The sequence below is a fragment of the Aegilops tauschii genome, chromosome 2 (assembly GCF_002575655.3).
Source record: "Aegilops tauschii subsp. strangulata cultivar AL8/78 chromosome 2, Aet v6.0, whole genome shotgun sequence".
NCBI lineage: Eukaryota > Viridiplantae > Streptophyta > Magnoliopsida > Poales > Poaceae > Aegilops > Aegilops tauschii.
Window position 1 is genome coordinate 543,371,865 of NC_053036.3, and position 26,400 is coordinate 543,398,264.

A 26,400-nucleotide genomic window follows, 5' to 3' on the forward strand; every position below is an offset into this window, starting at 1 on the left:
GAACGATAGTATAATATAGTTGCGTAGTACAATTTTTGGGACTATTCGTGAGACATTGGGATGGTTCAATAGATTAAGATTGGACGACGATTTGCTATTAAGCGCACCTTCTAAGATGCCCAATGCATCTAGATGGAGGGAGTAGTAGAAATCAAGGGCGGAGTAATAGGTGAAGGCGTGTTGCATGTTGTGGAACTAGTGGAATTGGAGAAACAAAATTAATAAGGCTAGCTAGTCATAGTGGGAGTAAGTTAGGTAGTAACAGAGCGCACTACAAGAAATTTTTGCTTATGTGGCATGTAGTTAATAAGGAGAGAGGTGTTTAGAGTAACATATTATGTTACTGTAACATAGCACTTCCCGAGAAAGAATGAGTCTGCAAGCTAATAAATGAAGCCATCTAGTATAACACTACTACTATGTTACTTTGCACTATGGAAATAGTAATTTAGACTAGTGTCATATGCATGACACTAGTATAAGTTACTCCCCACTATGACTAGCCTAAAGGGGAAGCTAGCCTCTTGATAGAGAGTGTTGACATGTAGGTGACTAGGTTGGTGACAAAATCTCTGCAATTGAGTACAAAAACCAGTATGAGGAAAGAGAAAAACATTTCTATGCATTGGAAACAACCGGAAGGTGACTTAATCAATATCAACATTGATGTAGCATATCATCCTGAGAAGTAGCAATGAGCCTGGGGATTTATGGTCCGTGGTAGCGGTGGATTCGTCAAGGGATCAAGTGTAGGCTGTCTATGACGTATGACAAGCGTGACATGGCGGAGGCGGTGCATGCAACTGCTGGTTGGGGAATGGTGAATATTCAGCTCGAAGCGGATGGCCAGAATTTTATACAAGCTTTGCAAAGTGTTGACGCTTGAAAATGGCATGATCGCAAAGAATGGCTTGAGGATATAATGAGATGATGTTAAAATTATGAGTTCATGTCACCATTTTATGGCTCTCTTCAAGATGATCGAAATAGATATAGAGATGGTCCAAAACGGAGCTCGGAGGCAAAAGTTATGATAATCTTAGAGATGCTCGTATTGGCATGAGATCAAAGAATGGCATGAAACCTAATTAAGATGGCCTCAGATGAAAAAGTTACAACTAAAAAGTTCTTCGTCTCGTCGAAATGGACGATTTTAATATAAAAATCGTCCCCATCCGAGGTCGTATGCGAGTTCTACGGCCAAAACTGTGCACCGCAACACTGCATGTCCGGATCATCCGGACCGGGGGCCGAAAATTTGACCCAAACAACAGAAGCTAAAAGTTGAAGCCGGATGATCTCGGTCGAGTCCCGGATGATCCGGGTAAAGGCCGGACAATCCGGGCAATCGTCCGGACAAGTTTTTCTGCTGCATACTTTAGAAAACAGCCCGAAACACCCTCAAGATGGCCTCATATCGAAAAGTGTTCAACACGAAAGTTGTGCGTCTCGTTGAGACGGTTGCTTTTGATATAAAAATCATCTTAATCCGAGTTCGTATGAAAAAGTTACAGCCCGATTAGTGGACTGCTATCAGAAATCTGGGCTTGGCCGGATCATCCGGGCCTAGAGCCGGACATCCGGGCCGGAGGTCGTGAGAAGTCCGAATTTGGTTACATTTTGATGATTTGGACGGAAAGGAAAGTCCTTTTCTTGTACGGAAAGTCCATACGCCTCTTATATAGACAAGAGGTGACGGCCGACTGAACAACACACAATCGATCAAATCTATCTACATCTTTTACCTTTACTTTTCCTTCTCCCTTGTTCTTCTTCTTCCTCATTCTTCGTTCGTTCTTCTTCATTGCAGGGCGGCGAACCTCGACGCCCTAGGGGCGATCAGGTCGACCTAGGGCAGCCCATAGCCGCCGTGCGCTCTAACGGGGTCCCTCCCGGGCATGTGGGGTTTCGGGTGTACAAAAGCGCCCGCCGGATTGTCTTGCGTACCGCGCTTCCGGTGGGTCTCCTTCGACGTGAACTGCGGTGTATCACCCCCGGCGTTGAGGGTACACGGTGACATGTTCGTGTGCGAACACACTTTTTGGCGACTCCGCTGGGGACGAAGCTTTGAACGGTCTCCGGCCCGTTCTTGCTACGAAGAGATCATCATCTAGGGTTTGCAATCTACAAAGGTAATATGAATACCCAATTCACATATGTAGATGCAAATAATGCATATGTTGTTCCTAGATCATCTAATGAGCATAATGTATTGGCTAGCCCTGACTTTATCAATCATGCATCTAATTATGTGCAAGGGCCGATGCAAAAAAATCTCCATGATTCTACTTCATATAATTTTAGCAACATGCAACATATGTATCCCAACTCCTATGCATCGGCAACCCCGCAAATCCATATGCCGATGAACAACATGGTGAGTTCGATTAATAAATTCGAAACACCTCATGTTAGAATTTCCAATGCCATGCAACAAAGTGTTTTACCCTTTTATTCATCGGCAACTAATTTGCAATATGTGAATCCAAACGTGCCGGTGGATAGGGGAATTGGCCATGCTACTACTAGTTATTCGGCCAATTACCCTCAACCATCATATGCTACACCTCATGTTAGTAATTTTTCAGCACCGTATGCAACTGTAGATGTTCATAATTCGGCCCCACATCTTCATGGTCATAGCCAAATAAGTGAAAAGTTTACAGGAACACATGTGCCGTCATCAAATACTGTAGCATATAATGCATACTCTACGCAATTCAAGAATTTCGGCAACACTCACGAATCATTGCCGAAAGAATCTGAAAGTATTGCGGAGCAATCCCTTCCAGAAGCGGTTGTGGTTGCATTAAAAAAGAGCTTGGCACAAAACAAGAGAATTAGTGCTCTTTGCCTTGAACAATATGAAAAGGGGTTGTTTCCTGATTATGCTGCAATAAAGGCCAGAATTTTGCAGGAAGATGAAACTTCATCAATTGGTAGTATTGGTGAGAGAGCATATGGTTGTACAGCAGTGCATACACCTCCACCTAGTACTGCAGCATATTATACACCCCCTACACAATTGCAAAATTTCAGCAACACTAACACTTCATTGCCGAAAGATCCTAAAAGCATTGGGGGGCAAACTAATCTAGAGCGGGCTGAAATTGAGAGGGGAGTTAAAGCTTTGCGCGATAGGGTGCAAGTACTTCGCCAAGAGAGAATTGATAGGGAATTAGCTCAAAGAAAAGAAGCCTTGCCAATTAATATAACCGGTGAAAAGAATGATGATTCAGAAACTAAAAGTGCTTCGGTTGAAAAAGCCGAATCAAGTAGTATATATTTCGAATCCATCAAATCCAAAGAGGCAAACATTGTTGAGAAAGGGCATGGAAAGTATAGCAAGACAACCATACTTGATTTTTCTGAAGTTAATGGAACCTACTTCCTGCCCTATGAGTTTCGTGCCATAGAAATTGACGAGCTTCAAGAACAAGAACAAGTAGCCGAAGAAAGTTTGGTGGACAAATATCTTCAAACTAATGATGCACGAAATCAAGAAAAAGATGATGACAAGGCGTTGGGGAGCTATCCGAAGGCGGAGCAAGATATTCTTCAGGTCACGCCACCATCATGCTCTCCCAATATATTTGAAGAGGTATGTCTAGCAATTAATTTACCCGTTTTCAGATTTGGTCATGACTTAGTTGTTGATGCATATATAAGAAAAATCTTCATAAGAAATATTGAGAGACCAATGAAGAATGGTAAAGTATTTGTTAGCAATCAGATTGTCACAAAGCATATCGGTCAACACATTGCACCATTCAGAAAGACCGATAGCGAAAAATTTATTGCAGCCAAGGCCTTCCCCATTTCTTTATCTAAAGCTCATATCTAATTGGGTAGCTTTGCTTATTTATTACTTGGCTTACACTTGGTCTCAATTGAGACATGTATGTTCTAACTATTTTCATTTCAGAAATTTAAAGCCAAGGTTAAAATCTTTTGAGCAAACCGATGCTAGTATAGTTTCTTATCCAAAGACATCGGAGATAGAGTGCAAAACACAATGCATAGCCGAATTGGATGATGCAAAATCTGAACCATTCGTTTGCTTAACTCCAAAGACATTCTCACAACAAGATCGGCTAGAGAATAAAAAGTTTACCTTCAATTCAAACATGTCTGATCAAATCTTTGATTTGTTGTTGAGAAATAATTATATTAGAATTCTTGATCACCATGTTGAGCCTTATGTCCAGGGACGAATGTATTGTAAGTTGCATGATTCGTCCAAGCATAATTTTGAGGATTGCAACATGTTCCGTCAAATATTAAATCGGCCATTGATAAAGGACGATTGAAATTTGTTGAGACACCAAGAGATGAGCAGTCTATTCCAATTGGTCCTGATGGTAAAAGGTTTTTGCATCGGCTGATTCAAGGTGATCCATTTAAAGAGAAGGTAAAAACTGCAGGTGATGGGATCAAGCTTTCAAGTAAAGAAGTTGTTAAAGAGCATAATGAACATAATCTTGAGGGCGAGAATTCCATCGAAGCTACAACGGGGACGCCAAGGACTGGGGGGAACAAGATAATCCAGAGATCGGTGCAAGCACAACCAAAGAAAACAAAGGCCGACATAAGCACAAAGGTAAAAAGCCGAAATTCACTTTCGCGCAACTATTGGAAAAATATCAGAAGATAAGTGAGAAGAACAGTGCTTATCGGCCAACTAATCCAAAAGCATCAAGATCACCCCCTAGGCACAAATCCAAGGATCGATATTGGCAAGAAGAGAATTTGAATGCAACTTGTTCATATCCTTATTTTGGGCCGCCAATGCCAATGTCGTGGATGCCTCCCTATGCTAATGTAGATCCATATCCATCATGGGACAGGTAGGATACAAGGGAACACTCTCCATCTTATTTTAGAACATCTCACCAATATTATGCAGCTCCAAGAAAACAACATTTGAACAATCACATGTTAAAGACCGTTTCAATCATAAGGAATCGGTCCGGAGCTCAAGGAAGAAGAAAGAGGTAGTCAAACAAGTTTACCGCGTTAAAAGAGATCGTCGTAAGAGTGCTACTTCAGATTTGATCTCAAATGAAAAAGAGCCAATGTAAGTGTTGACATTGGCTACTAAAGGCAATGAGATGAAGCAACCAATTATTGAAAGTCAAAGTGCCAAATTTGAAGAAAGGAAGTTGAGACTGCACAAGGCCAAAAAGGAATTGCCATTGGTCAAGACAGAACCACAGCCGAGATGCCCACTCGGCTTATCGTATTGGCAAAAGAAGAAATTACAAAATCTTAGCGCACAAGAGCTGAGACAGAAGAATATGGCATGGGTTCCCAAGAAGACCAATCATAGCAAAAATGATTTGCATGCTTCTATTGCAACAAGTACAATAAAAGTGAAGAAAGAGAAGGATGGAAGCAACAAATAATTAAGCCGAAGGCGTGCATCACAACATCAGAATCTTCGGTTAGCACATCGTCCATTTTCTTCAACCATGCCATTGATGCCTTTGCCATGGAATTCATCCCTAGGTATGATCAATTACCCTCCATGGATTTTTTTGATCCATGGATACAACATAATTTTCTATATCATGAGAGGGTATTACCAAATTACTATACATTTGGTTAGTTACATTGTTGCTAATACAAAGGGGCCGAAATATTTTATTCCTATTTTATTTGTTTATTTCGGCTATACATATTTTGGTGGGTGAATTCTACATGGACCTCATGTTAATGGCTGATATTTATCTATCGCCCTAAGAATATGTCAAAGCATGGCCGGTGTAGTATCCTAACATCGTCCTTAGTTCAATTGGAGACCAAAACAAGCCTCATGCCGCTTAAAATATTTTTTTCACAATAATCAAAGCGAAATATAAAATTTTATTCGGTTTGGAGCTTTTGGTTTCCATAGGTGCTATATATATTGAGACTTTGGGTGATTCGTTATGAGTAGTACAACAAATATCCAAGAGTTATCAATGTTTTAACGAATCACTTATAGTTTATCTTGAGGTATGCCTAGATGCAAAATTTACCTTGGGTTGCTTTAAAATTGTTCATATTTCTAGGCATGACAATTCAAGAGAGTTGGCACAGCAAGCATTCGGCTACTATGTTAATCATGGTGTATTGCATTTCTATCAATAGCCGATGCATAGTCTCGTCACCATAGGTAAGGCCGAACCGAAGTCCACCGCTTCAGCCACTAATGAATTTTTTATGCAGGCGAAAGTAAGGATTTGAGAAAGTTTATTGTTGATTATCTGCAAAATCCTAGCAAAAGGGTGGTTCGGAGAACGACCTTGAGATACATATCTATGGAACTTTATCATTGGATTTCTTAATGATGTTGAGAAGGTTTGGCCCAAGTTTGCATCAAGGATTCAAATAAATAATGACCGCTATGTATTTATCGCCCTAAGCACATGCAAAGTGGCCGATGGAGTGTTGACATCGTCCTTAGAACCAACACGGCGCAAGTTATTTTTCGGCACACTAGCTTTGCAGAAAAACAGGGGGACATGTGTTGACGCTAAAAGTTGAAGCCGGATGATCTGGGTCGAGTCCCGGATGATCCGGGTAAAGGCCGGACAATCCGGGCAATCGTCCAGACGTCCGAACAAGTTTTTCTGCTGCATACTTTATAGAAAAGCCCTAAACACCCCGAAGATGGCCTCATATCGGAAAGTGTTCAACACGAAAGTTGTGCGTAATATCGCGACGGTTGATTTTGATATAAAAATCATCTTAATCCGAGTTCGTCTGAAAAAGTTACAGCCCGATTAGTGGACTGCTATCAGAAATCTGGGCTTGGCCGGATCATCCGGGCCTAGAGCCGGACATCCGGGCCGGAGATCATGAGAAGTCCGAATTTGGTTACATTTTGATGATTTGAACGGCAAGGCAAGTCATTTTCTTGTACGGGAAGTCCATCCGCCTCTTATATAGCCAAGAGGTGACGGCCGATTGAACAACACACAATCGATCAAATCTATCTACATCTTTTACCTTTACTTTTCTTTCTCCCTTGTTCTTCTTCTTCCTCGTTCTTCGTTTGTTCTTCTTCATTGCAGGGTGGCAAACCTCGAGGCCCTAGGGGCGATCAGGTCAATCTAGGGCAGCCCATAGCCGTCGCGCGCCCTGACGGGGTCCTTCCCGGGCGTGTGGGGTTTCGGGTGTACAAAAGCGCCCGCCGGATTGTCTTGCGTACCGCGCTTCCGGTGGGTCTAATTCGACATGAGCTGCGGTGCATCACCCCCGGCGTTGAGGGTACACGGTGACGTGTTCGTGTGCAAACACAAAGTGATGAGTTTGATCATACCGAAAGGAGTCATCTACAGAGAGACCAGCCTGTTTATTTGCATCAACTTTAATTCTGTTAGTTTTTCTCATTGTCCCCGTGATTGTAATAAGTTAGCACACGCTATGGTGGTGGTTGGTGCACGTTTGCGTGAACCTATGCAGCTATTTCAACGACAACTAATATGGATCGGAGAGAGTTTTAAAAAGAAGTTGGTGTTTATAAGTTCATCGGGTTTTTTTGTTCGTCCAGCCCTTGGTGGATGGCTAGGGCGACTGTTGCTGTGCATGCTCTCTAGAAGCCAACTTGGGGGTCGCATTCGCCCGTGTCTAGTTCAGCACACTTGGGCCGCGTAGTAATCAGTGAAAAAATTGGTGTGTTTGCATGGAGTCGCACAATGTCTTAATCTTGATAACCAAATGGGCTAGCAAACTCTGGTAAACTGTTGGGGAACGTAGTAATTTCAAAAAAAATCTACGCACACGCACGATCATGGTGATGCATAGCAACGAGAGGGGAGAGTGTTGTCCACGTACCCTCGTAGACCGAAAGCGGAAGCGTTAGCACAACGTGGTTGATGTAGTCGTATGTCTTCACGATCCGACCGATCCAAGTACCGAACGTACGACACCTCCAAGTTCAGCACACGTTCAGCTCGATGACGTCCCTCGAACTCCGATCCAGCCGAGCTTTGAGGGAGAGTTCCGTCAGCATGACGGCGTGGTGACGATGATGATGTTCTACCGACGCAGGGCTTCGCCTAAGCACCGCTACGATATTATCGAGGTGGACTATGGTGGAGGGGGGCACCGCACACGGCTAAGAGATCAAGAGATCAATTGTTGTGTCTTTGGGATGCCCCCTGCCCCCGTATACAAAGGAGCAAGGGGGGAGGCTCCCGGCCTAGGAGGAGGGCGCGCCAAGGGGGGAGTCCTACTCCCACCGGGAGTAGGACTCCTCCTTTCCTTGTTGGAGTAGGAGAAGGGAAGGGAGAAGGAGAAGGAAGGAAGGGGGCGCCCCCCTCCCTAGTCCAATTCGGAATAGTCCATGGGGAGGGGTGCGCCCACCCTTTGGGGCCTTTCTCTCCTTTCCCGTATGGCCCATTAAGGCCCAATACGAATTCCCGTAACTCTCCGGTACTCCGAAAAATACCCGAATCACTCGGAAACTTTCCGATGTCCGAATATAGTCGTCCAATATATCGATCTTTACGTCTCGACCATTTCGAGACTCCTCGTCATGTCCCTGATCTCATCCGGGACTCCGAACTCCTTCGGTACATCAAAAAAATAAACTCATAATATAACCGTCATCTAACTTTAAGCGTGCGGACCCTACGGGTTCGAGAATTATGTAGACATTACCGAGACACGTCTCCGGTCAATAACCAATAGCGGAACCTGGATGCTCATATTGGCTCCCACATATTCTACGAAGATCTTTATCGGTCAAACCGCATAACAACATACGTTGTTCCCTTTGTCATCGGTATGTTACTTGCCCGAGATTCGATCGTCGGTATCTCAATACCTAGTTCAATCTCGTTACCGGCAAGTCTCTTTACTCATTCCGTAATACATCATCCCACAACTAACTCATTAGTTGTTATGCTTGCAAGGCTTTAAGTGATGTGCATTACCAAGTGGGCCCAGAGATACCTCTCCGACAATCGGAGTGACAAATCCTAATCTCGAAATACGCCAACCCAACAAGTACCTTCGGAGACACCCGTAGAGCACCTTTATAATCACCCAGTTATGTTGTGACATTTGGTAGCACACAAAGTGTTCCTCCGGTAAACGGGAGTTGCATAATCTCATAGTCATAGGAACATGTATAAGTCATGAAGAAAGCAATAGCATAATACTAAACGATCGTGTGCTAAGCTAACGGAATGGGTCAAGTCAATCACATCATTCTCCTAATGATGTGATCCCGTTAATCAAATGAAAACTCATGTCAATGGCTAGGAAACATAACCATCTTTGATCAACGAGCTAGTCAAGTAGAGGCATACTAGTGACACTCTGTTTGTCTATGTATTCACACATGTATGATGTTTCCGGTTAATACAATTCTAGCATGAATAATAAACATTTATCATGATATAAGGAAATAAATAATAACTTTATTATTGCCTCTAGGGCATATTTCCTTCAGTCTCCCACTTGCACTAGAGTCAATAATCTAGATTACACAGTAATGATTCTAACACCCATGGAGCCTTGGTGCTGATCATGTTTTCCTCGTGGAAGAGGATTAGTCAACGGGTCTGCAACATTCAGATCCGTATGTATCTTGCAAATTTCTATGTCTCCCACCTGGACTAAATCCCGGATGGAATTGAAGCGTCTTTTGATGTGCTTGGTTCACTTGTGAAATCTGGATTCCTTCGCCAAGGCAATTGCACCAGTATTGTCACAAAAGATTTTCATTGGACCCGATGCACTAGGTATGACACCTAGATCGGATATGAACTCCTTCATCCAGACTCCTTCATTTGCTGCTTCCGAAGCAGCTATGTATTCCGCCTCACACGTAGATCCCGCCACGACGCTTTGTTTAGAACTGCACCAACTGACAGCTCCACCGTTTAATGTAAACACGTATCCGGTTTGCGATTTAGAATCGTCCGGATCTGTGTCAAAGCTTGCATCAACGTAACCATTTACGATGAGCTCTTTGTCACCTCCATAAACGAGAAACATATCCTTAGTCCTTTTCAGGTATTTCAGGATGTTCTTGACCGCTGTCCAGTGATCCACTCCTGGATTACTTTGGTACCTCCCTGCTAGACTTATAGCAAGGCACACATCAGGTCTGGTACACAGCATTGCATACATTAGAGCCTATGGCTGAAGCATAGGGAACATCTTTCATCTCCTCTCTATCTTCTGCAGTGGTCGGGCATTGAGTCTTACTCAACTTCACACCTTGTAACACATGCAAGAACCCTTTCTTTGCTTGATCCATTTTGAACTTCTTCAAAACTTTGTCAAGGTATGTGCTTTGTGAAAGTCCAATTAAGCGTCTTGATCTATCTCTATAGATCTTGATGCCCAATATATACGCAGCTTCACCGAGGTCTTTCATTGAAAAACTCTTATTCAAGTATCCCTTTATGCTATCCAGAAATTCTATATCATTTCCAATCAGCAATATGTCATCCACATATAATATCAGAAATGCTACAGAGCTCCCACTCACTTTCTTGTAAATATAGGCTTCTCCAAAAGTCTGTACAAAACCAAATGCTTTGATCACACTATCAAAGCGTTTATTCCAACTCCGAGAGGCTTGCACCAGTCCATAAATGGATCGCTGGAGCTTGCACACTTTGTTAGCTCCCTTTGGATCAACAAAACCTTCCGGTTGCATCATATACAACTCTTCTTCCAGAAATCCATTCAGGAATGCAGTTTTGACATCCATTTGCCAAATTTCATAATCATAAAATGCGGCAATTGCTAACATGATTCGGACAGACTTAAGCATCGCTACGGGTGAGAAGGTCTCATCGTAGTCAATCCCTTGAACTTGTCGAAAACCTTTTGCAACAAGTCGAGCTTTATAGACAGTAACATTACTGTCAGCGTCAGTCTTCTTCTTGAAGATCCATTTATTCTCAATTGCTTGCCGATCATCGGGCAAGTCAACCAAAGTCCACACTTTGTTCTCATACATGGATCCCATCTCAGATTTCATGGCCTCAAGCCATTTCGCGGAATCTGGGCTCACCATCGCTTCTTCATAGTTCGTAGGTTCGTCATGGTCCAGTAACATAACTTCCAGAACAGGATTACCATACCACTCTGGTGCGGATCTTACTCTGGTTGACCTACGAGGTTCAGTAATAACTTGATCTGAAGTTTCATGATCATCATCATTAACTTCCTCACTAATTGGTGTAGGTGTCGCAGAAACCGATTTCTGCGATGAACTACTTTCCAATAAGGGAGCAGGTACAGTTACCTCATCAAGTTCTACTTTCCTCCCACTCACTTCTTTCGAGAGAAACTCCTTCTCCAGAAAAATTCCGAATTTAGCAACAAAAGTTTTTCCTTAGGATCTGTGATAGAAGGTGTACCCAACAGCCTCCTTTGTGTATCCTATGAAGACACATTTCTCCGATTTGGGTTCGAGCTTATCAGGTTGAAGCTTTTTCACATAAGCATCGCAGCCCCGAACTTTAAGAAACGACAACTTTGGTTTCTTGCCAAACCACAGTTCATAAGGCGTCGTCTCAACGGATTTTGATGGTGCCCTATTTAACGTGAATGCGGCCGTCTCTAAAGCATAACCCCAAAACGATAGCGGTAAATCAGTAAGAGACATCATAGATCGCACCATATCTAGTAGAGTACGATTACGACGTTCGGACACACCTTTACGCTATGGTGTTCCGGGTGGCGTGAGTTGCAAAACTATTCCGCATTGTTTCAAATGAAGACCAAACTCATAACTCAAATATTCTCCTCCACGATCAGATCGTAGAAACTTTATTTTCTTGTTACGATGATTTTCAACTTCACTCTGAAATTCTTTGAACTTTTCAAATGTTTCAGACTTATGTTTCATTAAGTAGATATACCCATATCTGCTCAAATCATCTGTGAAGGTGAGAAAATAACGATATCCGCCACGAGCCTCAATATTCATCGGACCAAATACATCTGTATGTATGATTTCCAACAAATCTGTTGCTCTCTCCATAGTTCCGGAGAACGGCGTTTTAGTCATCTTGCCCATGAGGCACGGTTCGCAAGTACCAAGTGGTTCCAAAAGTCCATCAGTATGGAGTTTCTTCATGCGCTTTACACCGATATAACCTAAACGGCAGTGCCACAAATAAGTTGCACTATCATTATCAACTCTGCATCTTTTGGCTTCAATATTATGAATATGTGTATCACTACTATCAAGATTCAACAAAAATAGACCACTCTTCAAGGGTGCATGACCATAAAAGATATTACTCATATAAATAGAACAACCATTATTCTCTGATTTAAATGAATAACCATCTCGCATCAAACAAGATCCAGATATAATGTTCATGCTTAACGCTGGCACCAAATAACAATTATTTAGGTCTAAAACTAATCCCGAAGGTAGATGTAGAGGTAGCGTGCCGACCGCGATCACATCGACTTTGGAACCATTTCCCACACGCATCATCACCTCGTCCTTAGCCAATCTTCGCTTAATCCGTAGCCCCTGTTTCGAGTTGCAAATATTAGCAACGGAACCAGTATCACATACCCAGGTGCTACTGCGAGCATTAGTAAGGTACACATCAATAACATGTATATCACATATACCTTTGTTCACCTTGCCATCCTTCTTATCCGCCAAATACTTGGGGCAGTTCCGCTTCCAGTGACCAGTCTGCTTGCAGTAGAAGCACGCAGTCTCAGGCATAGGTCCAGACTTGGGTTTCTTCTCCTGAGCAGCAACTTGCTTGCTGTTCTTCTTGAAGTTCCCCTTCTTCTTCCCTTTGCCCTTTTTCTTGAAACTGGTGGTCTTATTGACCATCAACACTTGATGCTCCTTTTTGATTTCTACCTCCGCAGCCTTTAGCATTGCAAAGAGCTCGGGAATTGTCTTATCCATCCCTTGCATGTTATAGTTCATCATGAAGCTCTTGTAGCTTGGTGGCAGTGATTGGAGAATTCTGTCAATGACGCTATCATCCGGAAGATTAACTCCCAGTTGAATCATGTGATTATTATACCCAGACATTTTGAGTATATGCTCACTGACAGAACTATTCTCCTCCATCTTGCAGCTGTAGAACTTATTGGAGACTTCATATCTCTCAATCCGGGCATTCTTTTGAAATATTAACTTCAACTCCTGGAACATCTCATATGCTCCATGACATTCAAAACGTCGTTGAAGTCCCGGTTCTAAGCCGTAAAGCATGGCACATTGAACTATCGAGTAGTCATCAACACGTGACTGCCCGGCACAATGTCTGCAGTTGCTGGCGCAGGTGGTACACCTAGCGGTGCTTCCAGGACGTAATTCTTCTGTGCAGCAATGAGGATAATCCTCAAGTTACGGACCCAGTCCGTGTAATTGCTACCATCATCTTTCAACTTTGCTTTCTCAAGGAACGCATTAAAATTCAACGGAACAACAGCACGGGCCATCCATCCACAATCAACATAGACAAGCAAGATACTATCAGGTACTAAGTTCATGATAAATTCAAGTTCAATTAATCATATTACTTAAGAACTCCCACTTAGATAGACATCCCTCTAATCCTCTAAGTGATCACGTGATCCATATCAACTAAACCATGTCCGATCATCACGTGAGATGGAGTAGTTTCAACGGTGAACATCACTATGTTGATCATATCTACTATATGATTCACGCTCGACTTTCGGTCTCCGTGTTCCGAGGCCATATCTGTTATATGCTAGGCTCGTCAAGCTTAACCTGAGTATTCCGCGTGTGCAACTGTTTTGCACGCGTTGTATTTGAACATAGAGCCTATCACACCCGATCATCACATGGTGTCTCAGCACGAAGAACTTTCGCAATGGTGCATACTCAGGGAGAACACTTATACTTTGATAATTTAGTGAGGGGTCATCTTATAATGCTACCATCAATCAAAGCAAGATAAGATGCATAAAAGATAAACATCACATGCAATCAATATAAGTGATATGATATGGCCATCATCATCTTGTGCTTGTGATCTCCATCTCCGAAGCACCGTCATGATCACCATCGTCACCGGCGCGACACCTTGATCTCCATCGTAGCATTGTTGTCGTCTCGCCAATCTTATGCTTCTATGACTATCGCTACCGCTTAGTGATAAAGTAAAGCATTACAGGGCGATTGCATTGCATACAATAAAGCGACAACCATATGGCTCCTGCCAGTTGCCGATAACTCGGTTACAAAACATGATCATCTCATACAATAAATTTAGCATCATGCTTTGACCATATCACATCACAACATGCCCTGCAAAAACAAGTTAGACGTCCTCTACTTTGTTGTTGCAAGTTTTACGTGGCTGCTACGGGCTTAGCAAGAACCGTTCTTACCTACGCATCAAAACCACAATGATAGTTTGTCAAGTTGGTGCTGTTTTAACCTTCGCAAGGACCGGGCGTAGCCACACTCGGTTCAACTAAAGTTGGAGAAACTGACACCCGCCAGCCACCTATGTGCAAAGCACGTCGGTAGAACCAGTCTCGCATAAGCGTATGCGTAATGTCGGTCCGGGCCGCTTCATCCAACAGTACCGCCGAACCAAAGTATGACATGCTGGTAAGCAGTACGACTTATATCGCCCACAACTCACTTGTGTTCTACTCGTGCATATGACATCTACGTATAAAACCTGGCTCAGATGCCACTGTTGGGGATACTTTCCGATGTGTAGATGAAATAGGAAATATGCCTTAGAGGCAATAATAAAGTTATTATTTATTTCCTTATATCATGATAAATGTTTATTATTCATGCTAGAATTGTATTAACCGGAAACATAATACTTGTGTGAATACATAGATAAACAAAGTGTCACTAGTATGCCTCTACTTGACTACCTCGTTGATCAAAGATGGTTATGTTTCCTAACCATAGACATGAGTTGTCATTTGATTAACGGGATCACATCATTAGGGGAATGATGTGATTGACTTGACCCATTCCGTTAGCTTAGCACACGATCGTTTAGTATTCTGCTATTGCTTTCTTCATGACTTATACATGTTCCTATAACTATGAGATTATGCAACTCCCGTTTACCGGAGGAACACTTTGTGTGCTACCAAACGTCACAACGTAACTGGGTGATTATAAAGGTGCTCTACAGGTGTCTCCGAAGGTACTTGTTGGGTTGGCGTATTTCGAGATTAGGATTTGTCACTCCGATTGTCGGAGAGGTATCTCTGGGACCACTCGGTAATGCACATCACTATAAGCCTTGCAAGAATTGCAACTAATGAGTTAGTTGCGGGATGATGTATTACAGAACGAGTAAAGAGACTTGCCGATAACAAGATTGAACTAGGTATTGAGATACCGACGATCGAATCTCGGGCAAGTAACATACCGATGACAAAGGGAACGACATATGTTGTTATGCGGTTTGACCGATAAAGATCTTTGTAGAATATGTGGGAGCCAATATGAGCATCCAGGTTCCGCTATTGGTTATTGACCGGAGACGTGTCTCGGTCATGTCTACATTGTTCTCGAACCCGTAGGGTCCGCACGCTTAAAGTTCGATGACGGTTATATTATGAGTTTATGTGTTTTGATGTACCGAAGGTAGTTCGGGGTCCCGGATGAGATCGGGGACATGACGAGGAGTCTCGAAATGGTCGAGACGTAAAGATCGATATATTGGACGACTATATTCGGACATCGGAAAGGTTCCTAGTGATTCGGGTATTTTTCGGAGTACCGGAGAGTTACGGGAATTCGCCGGGGAGTATATGGGCCTTATTGGGCTTTAGGGGAAAGAGAGAGGAGAGGCTGGGCGCCCCCCCAAGGCCTAGTCCTAATTGTACTAGGGGGAGGGGCTGCGCCCCCTCCTTCCTTCTCTTCTCTCTCCCCTTTCCTTGACTCCTACTCCTACTACTTGGAAGGGGGGGAATCCTACTCCCGGTGGGAGTAGGACTCCTCCTAGGGCGCGCCATAGAGAGGGCCGGCCCTCCCCCTCCTCCACTCCTTTATATACGGGGAGGGGGGCACCCCTTGGAGACACAACAATTGATCTCTTGATCTCTTAGCCGTGTGCGGTGCCCCCCTCCACCATAATCCACCTCGATAATATCGTAGCGGTGCTTAGGCGAAGCCCTGCGTCGGTAGAACATCATCATCATCACCACGCCGTCGTGCTGACGGAACTCTCCCTCAAAGCTCGGCTGGATCGGAGTTCGAGGGACGTCATCGAGCTGAACGTGTGCTGAACTCGGAGGTGCCGTGCGTTCGGTACTTGATCGGTCGGATCGTGAAGACGTACGACTACATCAACCATGTTGTGCTAACGCTTCCGCTTTCGGTCTACGAGGGTACGTGGACAACACTCTCCCCTCTCGTTGCTATGCATCACCATGATCTTGTGTGTGTGTAGGAATTTTTTTGAAATTACTACGTTCCCCAACAGTGGCATCCGAGCCTGGTTTTATGCGTCGGTGTTATATGCACGAGTAGAACACAAGTGAGTTATGTGCGATACAAGTCATACTGCTTACCAGCATGTCATACTTTGGTTCGGCGGTATTGTTGGATGAAGTGGCCCGGACCGACATTACGCGTACGCTTACGCGAGACTGGTTTTACCGCCGTGCTATGCACACAGGTGACTAGCGGGTGTCAGTTTCTTCAACTTTAGTTGAACCGAGTGTGGCTACGCCCGGTCCTTGCGAAGGTTAAAACAACACCAACTTGACAAACTATCGTTGTGGTTTTGATGCGTAGGTAAGAACGGTTCTTGCTCAGCCCGTAGCAGCCACGTAAAGCTTGCAACAACAAAGTAGGGGACGTCTAACTTGTTTTTGCAGGGCATGTTGTGATGTGATATGGTCAAGGCATGATGCTATATTTTATTGTATGAGATGATCATGTTTTGTAACCGAGTTATCGGCAACTGGCAGGAGCCATATGGTTGTCGCTTTATTGTATGCAATGCAAACGCCCTGTAATGCTTTACTTTATCACTAAGCGGTAGCGATAGTCGTAGAAGCATAAGTTGGCGAGACGACAGCGATGCTACGATGGAGATCAAGGTGTCGCACCGGTGATGATGGTGATCATGACGGTGCTTCGGAGATGGAGATCACAAGCACAAGATGATGATGGCCATATCATATCACTTATATTGATTGCATGTGATGTTTATCTTTTATGCATCTTATCTTGCTTTGATTGACGGTAGCATTATAAGATGATGTCTCACTAAATTATCAAGGTATAAATGTTCTCCCTGAGTATGCACCGTTGCGAAAGTTCTTCGTGATGAGACACCACGTGATGATCGGGTGTGATAGGCTCTACGTTCAAATACAACGGGTGCAAAACAGTTGCACACGCGGAATACTCAGGTTAAACTTGACGAGCCTAGCATATAACAGATATGGCCTCGGAACACTGAGACCGAAAGGTCGAGCGTGAATCATATAGTAGATATGATCAACATAGTGATGTTCACCATTGAAACTACTCCATCTCACGTGATGATCGGACATGGTTTAGTTGATATGGATCACGTGATCACTTAGGAGATTAGAGGGATGTCTATCTAAGTGGGAGTTCTTAAGTAATATGATTAATTGAACTTAAATTTATCATGAACTTAGTCCTGGTAGTATTAGCATATCTATGTTGTAGATCAATAGCTCGCGTTGTTGCTTCCCTATGTTTATTTTGATATGTTCCTAGAGAAAAACTATGTTGAAAGATGTTAGTAGCAATGATGCAGATTGTATCCGTGATCTGAGGATTATCCTCATTGCTGCACAGAAGAATTATGTCCTTGATGCACCGCTAGGTGACAGACCTATTGCATGAGCAAATGCAGACGTTATGAACGTTTGGCTAGCTCAATATGACGACTACTTAATATTTTAGTGCACCATGCTTAATGGCTTAGAATCGGGACTTCAAAGACGTTTTGAACGTCATGGACCATATGAGATGTTCCAGGAGTTGAAGTTAATATTTCAAGCAAATACCCGAGTTGAGAGATATGAAGTCTCCAACAAGTTCTATAGCTAAAAGATGGAGGAGAATAGCTCAAGCAGTGAGCATATGCTCAGATTGTCTGGGTACTACAATCGCTTGAATCAAGTGGGAGTTAATCTTCCAGATAAAATAGTGATTTGACAGAATTCTCCAGTCACCATCACCAAGTTAGTAGAACTTCGTGATGAACTATAATATGCAAGGGATGACAAAAGTAATTCCCGAGCTCTTCGCGATGTTGATATCGGCGAAGGTAGAAATCAAGAAAAGAGCATCAAGTGTTGATGGTTAACAAGGTCACTAGTTTCAAGAAAAGGGCAAAGGGAAAGAAGGGGAACTTCAAGAAGAACGGCAAGCAAGTTGCTGCTCAAGTGAAGAAGCCCAAGTTTGGACCAAAGCCTGATACTGAGTGGTTCTACTGCAAAAAGGACTGGTCACTGGAAGCGGTACTACCCCAAACAATTGGTGGATAAGAAGGATGGCAAAGTGAACAAAAGTATATTTGATATACATGTTATTGATGTGTACTTTACTAGTGTTTATAGCAACCCCTCGGTACTTGATACTGGTTCAGTTGCTAAAGAGTAGTAACTCGAAACAGGAGTTACATAATGAACAGAAACTAGTTAAGGATGAAGTGACGATGTGTATTGGAAGTGGTTCCAAGATTGATATGATCATCATCGCACACTCCCTATACTTTCGGGATTAGTGTTGAACCTAAATAAGTGTTATTTGGTGTTTGCGTTGAGCATGAATATGATTTGATCATGTTTATTGCAATACGGTTATTCATTTAAGTTAGAGAATAATTGTTGTTCTGTTTACATGAATAAAACCTTATATGGTTACACACCCAATGAAAATGGTTCGTTGGATCTCGATCGTAAGTGATACACATATTCATAATATTGAAGCCAAAAGATGCAAAGTTAATAATGATAGTGCAACTTATTTGTGGCACTGCCGTTTAAGTCATATTGGTGTAAAGCGCATGAAGAAACTCCATGCTGATGGGCTTTTGGAACCACTTGGTACTTGCGAACCGTGCCTCATGGGCAAGATGACTAAAACGCCGTTCTCCGGAACTATGGAGAGAGCAACAGATTTGTTGGAAATCATACATACAGATGTATTTGGTCCGATGAATATTGAGGCTCGTGGCGGATATCGTTATTTTCTCACCTTCACAGATGATTTGAGCAGATATGGGTATATCTACTTAATGAAACATAAGTCTGAAACATTTGAAAAGTTCAAAGAATTTCAGAGTGAAGTTGAAAATCATCGTAACAAGAAAATAAAGTTTCTACGATCTGATCGTGGAGGAGAATATTTGAGTTATGAGTTTGGTCTTCATTTGAAACAATGCGGAATAGTTTTGCAACTCACGCCACCCGGAACACCATAGCGTAAAGGTGTGTCCGAACGTCGTAATCGTACTCTACTAGATATGGTGCGATCTATGATGTCTCTTACTGATTTACCGCTATCGTTTTGGGGTTATGCTTTAGAGACGGCCGCATTCACGTTAAATAGGGCACCATCAAAATCCGTTGAGACGACGCCTTATGAACTGTGGTTTGGCAAGAAACCAAAGTTGTCGTTTCTTAAAGTTCGGGGCTGCGATGCTTATGTGAAAAAGCTTCAACCTGATAAGCTCGAACCCAAATCGGAGAAATGTGTCTTCATAGGATACACAAAGGAGGCTGTTGGGTACACCTTCTATCACAGATCCTAAGGAAAAACTTTTGTTGCTAAATTCGGAATTTTTCTGGAGAAGGAGTTTCTCTCGAAAGAAGTGAGTGGGAGGAAAGTAGAACTTGATGAGGTAACTGTACCTGCTCCCTTATTGGAAAGTAGTTCATCGCAGAAATCGGTTTCTGCGACACCTACACCAATTAGTGAGGAAGTTAATGATGATGATCATGAAACTTCAGATCAAGTTATTACTGAACCTCGTAGGTCAACCAGAGTAAGATCCGCACCAGAGTGGTATGGTAATCCTGTTCTGGAAGTTATGTTACTGGACCATGACGAACCTACGAACTATGAAGAAGCGATGGTGAGCCCAGATTCCGCGAAATGGCTTGAGGCCATGAAATCTGAGATGGGATCCATGTATGAGAACAAAGTGTGGACTTTGGTTGACTTGCCCGATGATCGGCAAGCAATTGAGAATAAATGGATCTTCAAGAAGAAGACTGACGCTGACAGTAATGTTACTGTCTATAAAGCTCGACTTGTTGCAAAAGGTTTTCGACAAGTTCAAGGGATTGACTACGATGAGACCTTCTCACCCGTAGCGATGCTTAAGTCTGTCCGAATCATGTTAGCAATTGCCGCATTTTATGATTATGAAATTTGGCAAATGGATGTCAAAACTGCATTCCTGAATGGATTTCTGGAAGAAGAGTTGTATATGATGCAACCGGAAGGTTTTGTTGATCCAAAGGGAGCTAACAAAGTGTGCAAGCTCCAGCGATCCATTTATGGACTGGTGCAAGCCTCTCGGAGTTGGAATAAACGCTTTGATAGTGTGATCAAAGCATTTGGTTTTGTACAGACTTTTGGAGAAGCCTATATTTACAAGAAAGTGAGTGGGAGCTCTGTAGCATTTCTGATATTATATGTGGATGACATATTGCTGATTGGAAATGATATAGAATTTCTGGATAGCATAAAGGGATACTTGAATAAGAGTTTTTCAATGAAAGACCTCGGTGAAGCTGCGTATATATTGGGCATCAAGATCTATAGAGATAGATCAAGACGCTTAATTGGACTTTCACAAAGCACATACCTTGACAAAGTTTTGAAGAAGTTCAAAATGGATCAAGCAAAGAAAGGGTTCTTGCATGTGTTACAAGGTGTGAAGTTGAGTAAGACTCAATGCCCGACCACTGCAGAAGATAGAGAGGAGATGAAAGATGTTCCCTATGCTTCAGCCATAGGCTCTAATGTATGCAATGCTGTGTACCAGACCTGATGTGTGCCTTGCTATAAGTCTAGCAGGGAGGTACCAAAGTAATCCAGGAGTGGATCACTGGACAGCGGTCAAGAACATCCTGAAATACCTGAAAAGGACTAAGGATATGTTTCTCGTTTATGGAGGTGACAAAGAGCTCATCGTAAATGGTTACGTTGATGCAAGCTTTGACACAGATCCGGACGATTCTAAATCGCAAACCGGATACGTGTTTACATTAAACGGTGGAGCTGTCAGTTGGTGCAGTTCTAAACAAAGCGTCGTGGCGGGATCTACGTGTGAGGCGGAATACATAGCTGCTTCGGAAGCAGCAAATGAAGGAGTCTGGATGAAGGAGTTCATATCCGATCTAGGTGTCATACCTAGTGCATCGGGTCCAATGAAAATCTTTTGTGACAATACTGGTGCAATTGCCTTGGCGAAGAAATCCAGATTTCACAAGAGAACCAAGCACATCAAGAGACAACGTATTCAGGTTGTATTATATTTAATTCTTACCTTAGACGAATGATATATGTGCCAAATTTTGCGTCCAATGGGATGGACCTGTTCTTCTAAGATGGGACACCACAATTCCATTAAATCTCTGGCTCAGCAAATGTGCTGGCACAACAAGCACGGCAACGGTTGACATGTCCTCAACCCATAGATGTATCTAGATGTATTCCAGTGATAAATATATCCACTAGAGCGACAAATAGTTTGGATCGGAGGGAGTAGTAGAGATGAAATTACGTGTCATGGTGTATTTAATGATATGTATTTCATATTCTAGATGTAAATATTTTTTCTAAAAACTTGATCAAATTTTGTAAAGTTCGACTTTTCAAAAAGGATGTAGACACTGCATTATGGAACAGAGGGATTATTCTGATTATGCCAATACAGAAAATTCAAAACCACTTTCAGAGAAAAAATTGCAATTTCTGCCCTTTCTTTCTAAAACATTTCTTCACTTTTGTTATTTGGAGGAAAAAACGTTCCGAACTGAACTGGGCTGAATTCCGCGGCCCAGCATCTCTCCCTATCCACGGGCTGCAGCCCATCCTCCTTTCTTTCTCTTCTCTTCCACCTGGGCCTTGGCCCATCTTCTCTCTCAGCCACCCCCACCTCCTTCTTCCGCAGCCGCAGCCACTGCAGTGGACGTAACGCCCGGCTGCGCCGCCGCCGCCGATCCTGCCGTTTCCTTCAAATCGATCGCGTCCGGCCTCCGTCCCCGTAATTCCCCGAGCCTCGACTCCTTCAGCCTCCATCTCCAATTCCCCATGGACATGGCGACCTGCCGTCTGCCGACCTGATTTGAGCGACCAACGACCACGCACTCGTCGGTTCCTCTGACCTCCTCCTCAATTCCCTTTTTCTAGGTTGGAGCCGCACGCCACCGACGCCGGGAGGCGGCGGCCCGTGCACCCGCCGCTGACGCACTGGACCTGCTCCTCGCCGTCTCTTCGATCGGTACCGCACACCCACGCCGTACTGCACGCTAGCACGCCGCCGACGCCTGCTCCCTGGTTACAGGTTATTGCTTAGACTGCCGGCCCTTCTAATCGATGAGTTATAAGTATCTGAAATTCATCACTCAAAATTTACGAGTTACAGTACAGACTTTGATGCATTAGTTGATGCCTAGACTTGGTCACAAACTTGTATTGATTGATAATAAGAGAGATGTGGGTTGGAGCTTCAGTTGGATCGTTTTATTGCGGATGATAAAAGAGATATGGCTTTTTTGCATGCATATTGTGTGTTTTTATATCTAATAACTGGCCCCCTCCGCTTTGGTCATCCTCCGCCACTGGGTTGGTGCCATCTAATCAACTGTCATTACCTGGGACGATTTTCCAAAAACAAAACAATTACACGACGAGAGAGAACTAATACTACCTCTTTCGAATTTGTCAGACACCAAAAAAAAAATGCAAAACAACTCTATTTGCTCTCCATGATAAACTTCAACGTGGAAAAACAAATGTATGATAGATACACTAGATTTTCTTTGAAGAGTTGGTTCTTGTTCTAGTATGTTTTCATTGTGTTGTCCCATGCATCAATTTTGTAATTAGCTCATGATCTACTATAGTTAAACCACTATGGTTTACTATTGTGTCTCTCATTTTAAATCCCGTCGATATTCTTGATCAGTGTTATTGTGGTTCTCGCCATCATTGATTTTTCTTCATTTGCATTCTATTTGTTCTAACGTAATTTTCTCTTGCTCACATAATGCGAAAATGTACCTCACACCCATCGTTTTTTTTAATATATATTTGTCATCTCCTTTTTCAGGTGCTGATGCAAGGTGTAGGTTGTACTATGAGAAGGATGGCTGTGCACATCGAGACCCAAATTGACCTCGATTGATTAAACTAGAGCTGGTTGAATAATAATACATTATTGATTCTGGTGGCTCAAAACATGGGTTCTAGATTTCCATCACATCAGCTGAGCAATGGCCTGTATGTATCTGGCCGACCTGAGCAACCTAAGGAGAAAGCCCCAACCATTTGCTCCAATGTGATGCCATACACTCATGGTGACTTGAAGAAATCTGGAGAGTTTGGGAAGATGTTTGACCTCCATGCTGACAAGTCCAGAAAATCTGGTCCTCTGGGCAATGCCCCTTCGAGTAATACTTTATTTGGGGGTGTTGCTTCCAACTCTGGACCTGTCTCTAATGCTGGTGGCCGGTCAAACTACTCTGGTTCTCTTTCATCTTCAGTTCCTGGTGCCGGAGGATCAGCAAGAGCAAAATCTAACTCCGGACCATTCAATAAGCATCGGGAACAAGCAAAGTGGTCATCTGGTCCCCAGTCTGGAGGTGTGACCCCAATGGCTCGCCAGAATTCTGGCCCTCTACCTCCAGTGCTTCCTACAACTGGGCTTATCACATCTGGCCCTCATTCTTCCGGGCCACTGAATTCGTCTGGTGCTCCAAGAAGAAAAGTATCTGGATCTCTTGATTCCGCTGCATCAATGAAGGTGCAGGCTGCATCACTTGCTCACAACCAGGCTGTTACTACTCTCACCACCGAAAGTGGTTTCTCAGTTAAGGGAAGCATTTCGAAGTTGGTACTCTGGTCAGTGATCACATTCTTGCTGTCGGGGTTTGCAATAGGTCTCTTCATTCTTTTGTTGTTCACAATGTGGTTGTGCTGATTGTTGTTGTTGCAATGATTGGTTCTGTTGCCGCACTTTTGTCTTGGAATGTTTTCAGGGGCAGGAGAGGCGTGCTCGGGTTTGTCAATAGCTATCCTGATACTGATCTCAGAACTGCAAAAGATGGAGAGTATGTGAAGGTTACAGGGGTATGTGAAATGCTTCTGATCTTGTTGGGTTTATTGTCGTTCTCTTCACTCTGATAAATTGCTGTTTAGTGTCAGTATTCATGATCGTTCTGTTGCAATGTGCGCTAATGAGACTAAGCTGGACATAGTTGAGTATTACTGTTACATGATTCTTGTTTTGGTCTATGAATACACATGTACCATCAGATTCCAAGTTACTTACCTTTCATGTTCCTTTCCGCCACATGTGCTTTGGACCTGTATACCAGCACATAATACATCAATATATCAGCAAATTTCGGTATTTTGGTTTACTATTCATGGTAGAATTTGCATGGTAGTTATAATTGGATTCTTATAATCACGTAGTTCCACATGTCGCATAAACTCCTTTTCAGTTTTTTGGAGATTGCATATGTTAATCTACAGGTTGACAACATATTCTTTTCTGTTCTGAGAAAACTTGTTGCGTTATCAGTTACTTACCATTTAGTAATGATCAGTATGCCAAACATCGCAGGTTGTTACGTGTGGAAGTTTCCCACTGGAGTCCTTATTTCAAAGGATTCCAAGATGTGTGTACACTTCAACTAGGCTGTATGAGTATAGGGGCTGGGATTCAAAAACTGCAAACCCCAAGCATCGCCGGTTTACCTGGGGTTTACAGACAGCAGAGGTGAGTTTTGTTTTTTCATAAGCACCTAGAAAAATGATGTTTAAAATAAATTGATACAATGAATTACTTTCCAGTACTAGTCAATGTGTACGTGCAATGCACGTTAATTTGGAAGTATATTAAGTGCATGCGGATATTAAGTAGGATATTATTTGTGTGTTATTATGTGATTAGCACTATTTTTGGCATGAAATTAACTGCACGCTAAACGTGTTGAGCGCTCGACATTGAAGCAGTCTAGGTCGTTGGATTGACATGATTTGATGGCCGAGATTAATTGGATCTGCCCCTTTGGGTCTTTTTATATTGGTATAGATATAGATATAGATAAAGATGTGTTTGAAAAATGTTACTAATCCAATTATATTTTTTTCTTCCTAACTGGCCTTGACATTTCACCTGTAACTATTGCAGCGCTTTGCGGTCGATTTCTATATTTCAGATTTTCAATCTGGGCTTCGAGCATTGGTGAGAACAGGAAGTGGCGCACGGGTGACACCATATGTCGATGAACCGGTAGTAATTGACATCAATCCTGACAACAAGGACATGTCTCCTGAATTTCTAAGATGGCTACGAGAAAGGAACCTCTCAAGTGATGGTCGGAAAATGCGTCTAAAAGAAGGGTATTATTTTCTTTATGTTGCTTTCCACCTGTATACCAAAAGATATTAGTGACTCATTATGATTTACTCTATCTTATACCTGCAGATACATCAAGGAAGGCAACACTGTGAGTGTGATGGGGGTTGTTCAAAAGAGCGGGAGCATGTTGATGATAGTACCTCCATCGGAGCCTGTCTCATCTGGTTGCCTGTGGGGGAAGTGCTTATTCCCATCGAAGCTTGATGGACTAGTCTTGAGATGTGAAGATACTTCAGACATGGATGTCATACCAGTATAGCAAGCCAAGTGATGTGAGATAGCTGCTGGTGAAGAGGGAATGTTGGCCCGTCGAATATTTGACCTTGGGTTGGGTTTGCTTGGTTCTACTAGAACTGCGAAAATGTACAAACGTTACGTGTGATTATGGCCAGTGAAGATCGAGTATGGCTGGGTAATCTGTGTTTTCAATGTATTACGTCCTCTTTTGCTCGTTTTTCGTTATGAGCTCTTAAGACGTGTAATATGGTGGCATTTGGGCTGTTTGAAGACTTGTTAAAGTGGGTCTAATATATGTTATTTAGGATCGTTTTCTTGCACTGCTGCTAAACATCTTGCGTATTCCATCTTTGTGTCTACAATTTGCATGTACGTAATAGAAAAATGTCGAAACATTACAGTAGCTGTGGTAATCAGTAGTAACATGCTTGATTAGGGCATGGGCTGATTTAGTGATTTGCAGTAGAAAAATAAATTTTGGCTTTCTGCTCCAGGTGATTAATGTTTTTTTTTTCATGTACATATATATGCACCTAATTCAATCAAAAGAACATGTACG

The 26,400-nt window shown here is 42.8% G+C and overlaps 1 pseudogene; it reads left to right on the top strand.

Moving 5' to 3' along the window:
• The first annotated feature begins 22,080 nt into the window (after nt 1-22,080).
• LOC109757749 (uncharacterized membrane protein At1g16860-like) lies at nt 22,081-26,172 on the top strand (annotated as a pseudogene).
• The last annotated feature ends 228 nt before the right edge of the window (nt 26,173-26,400 follow it).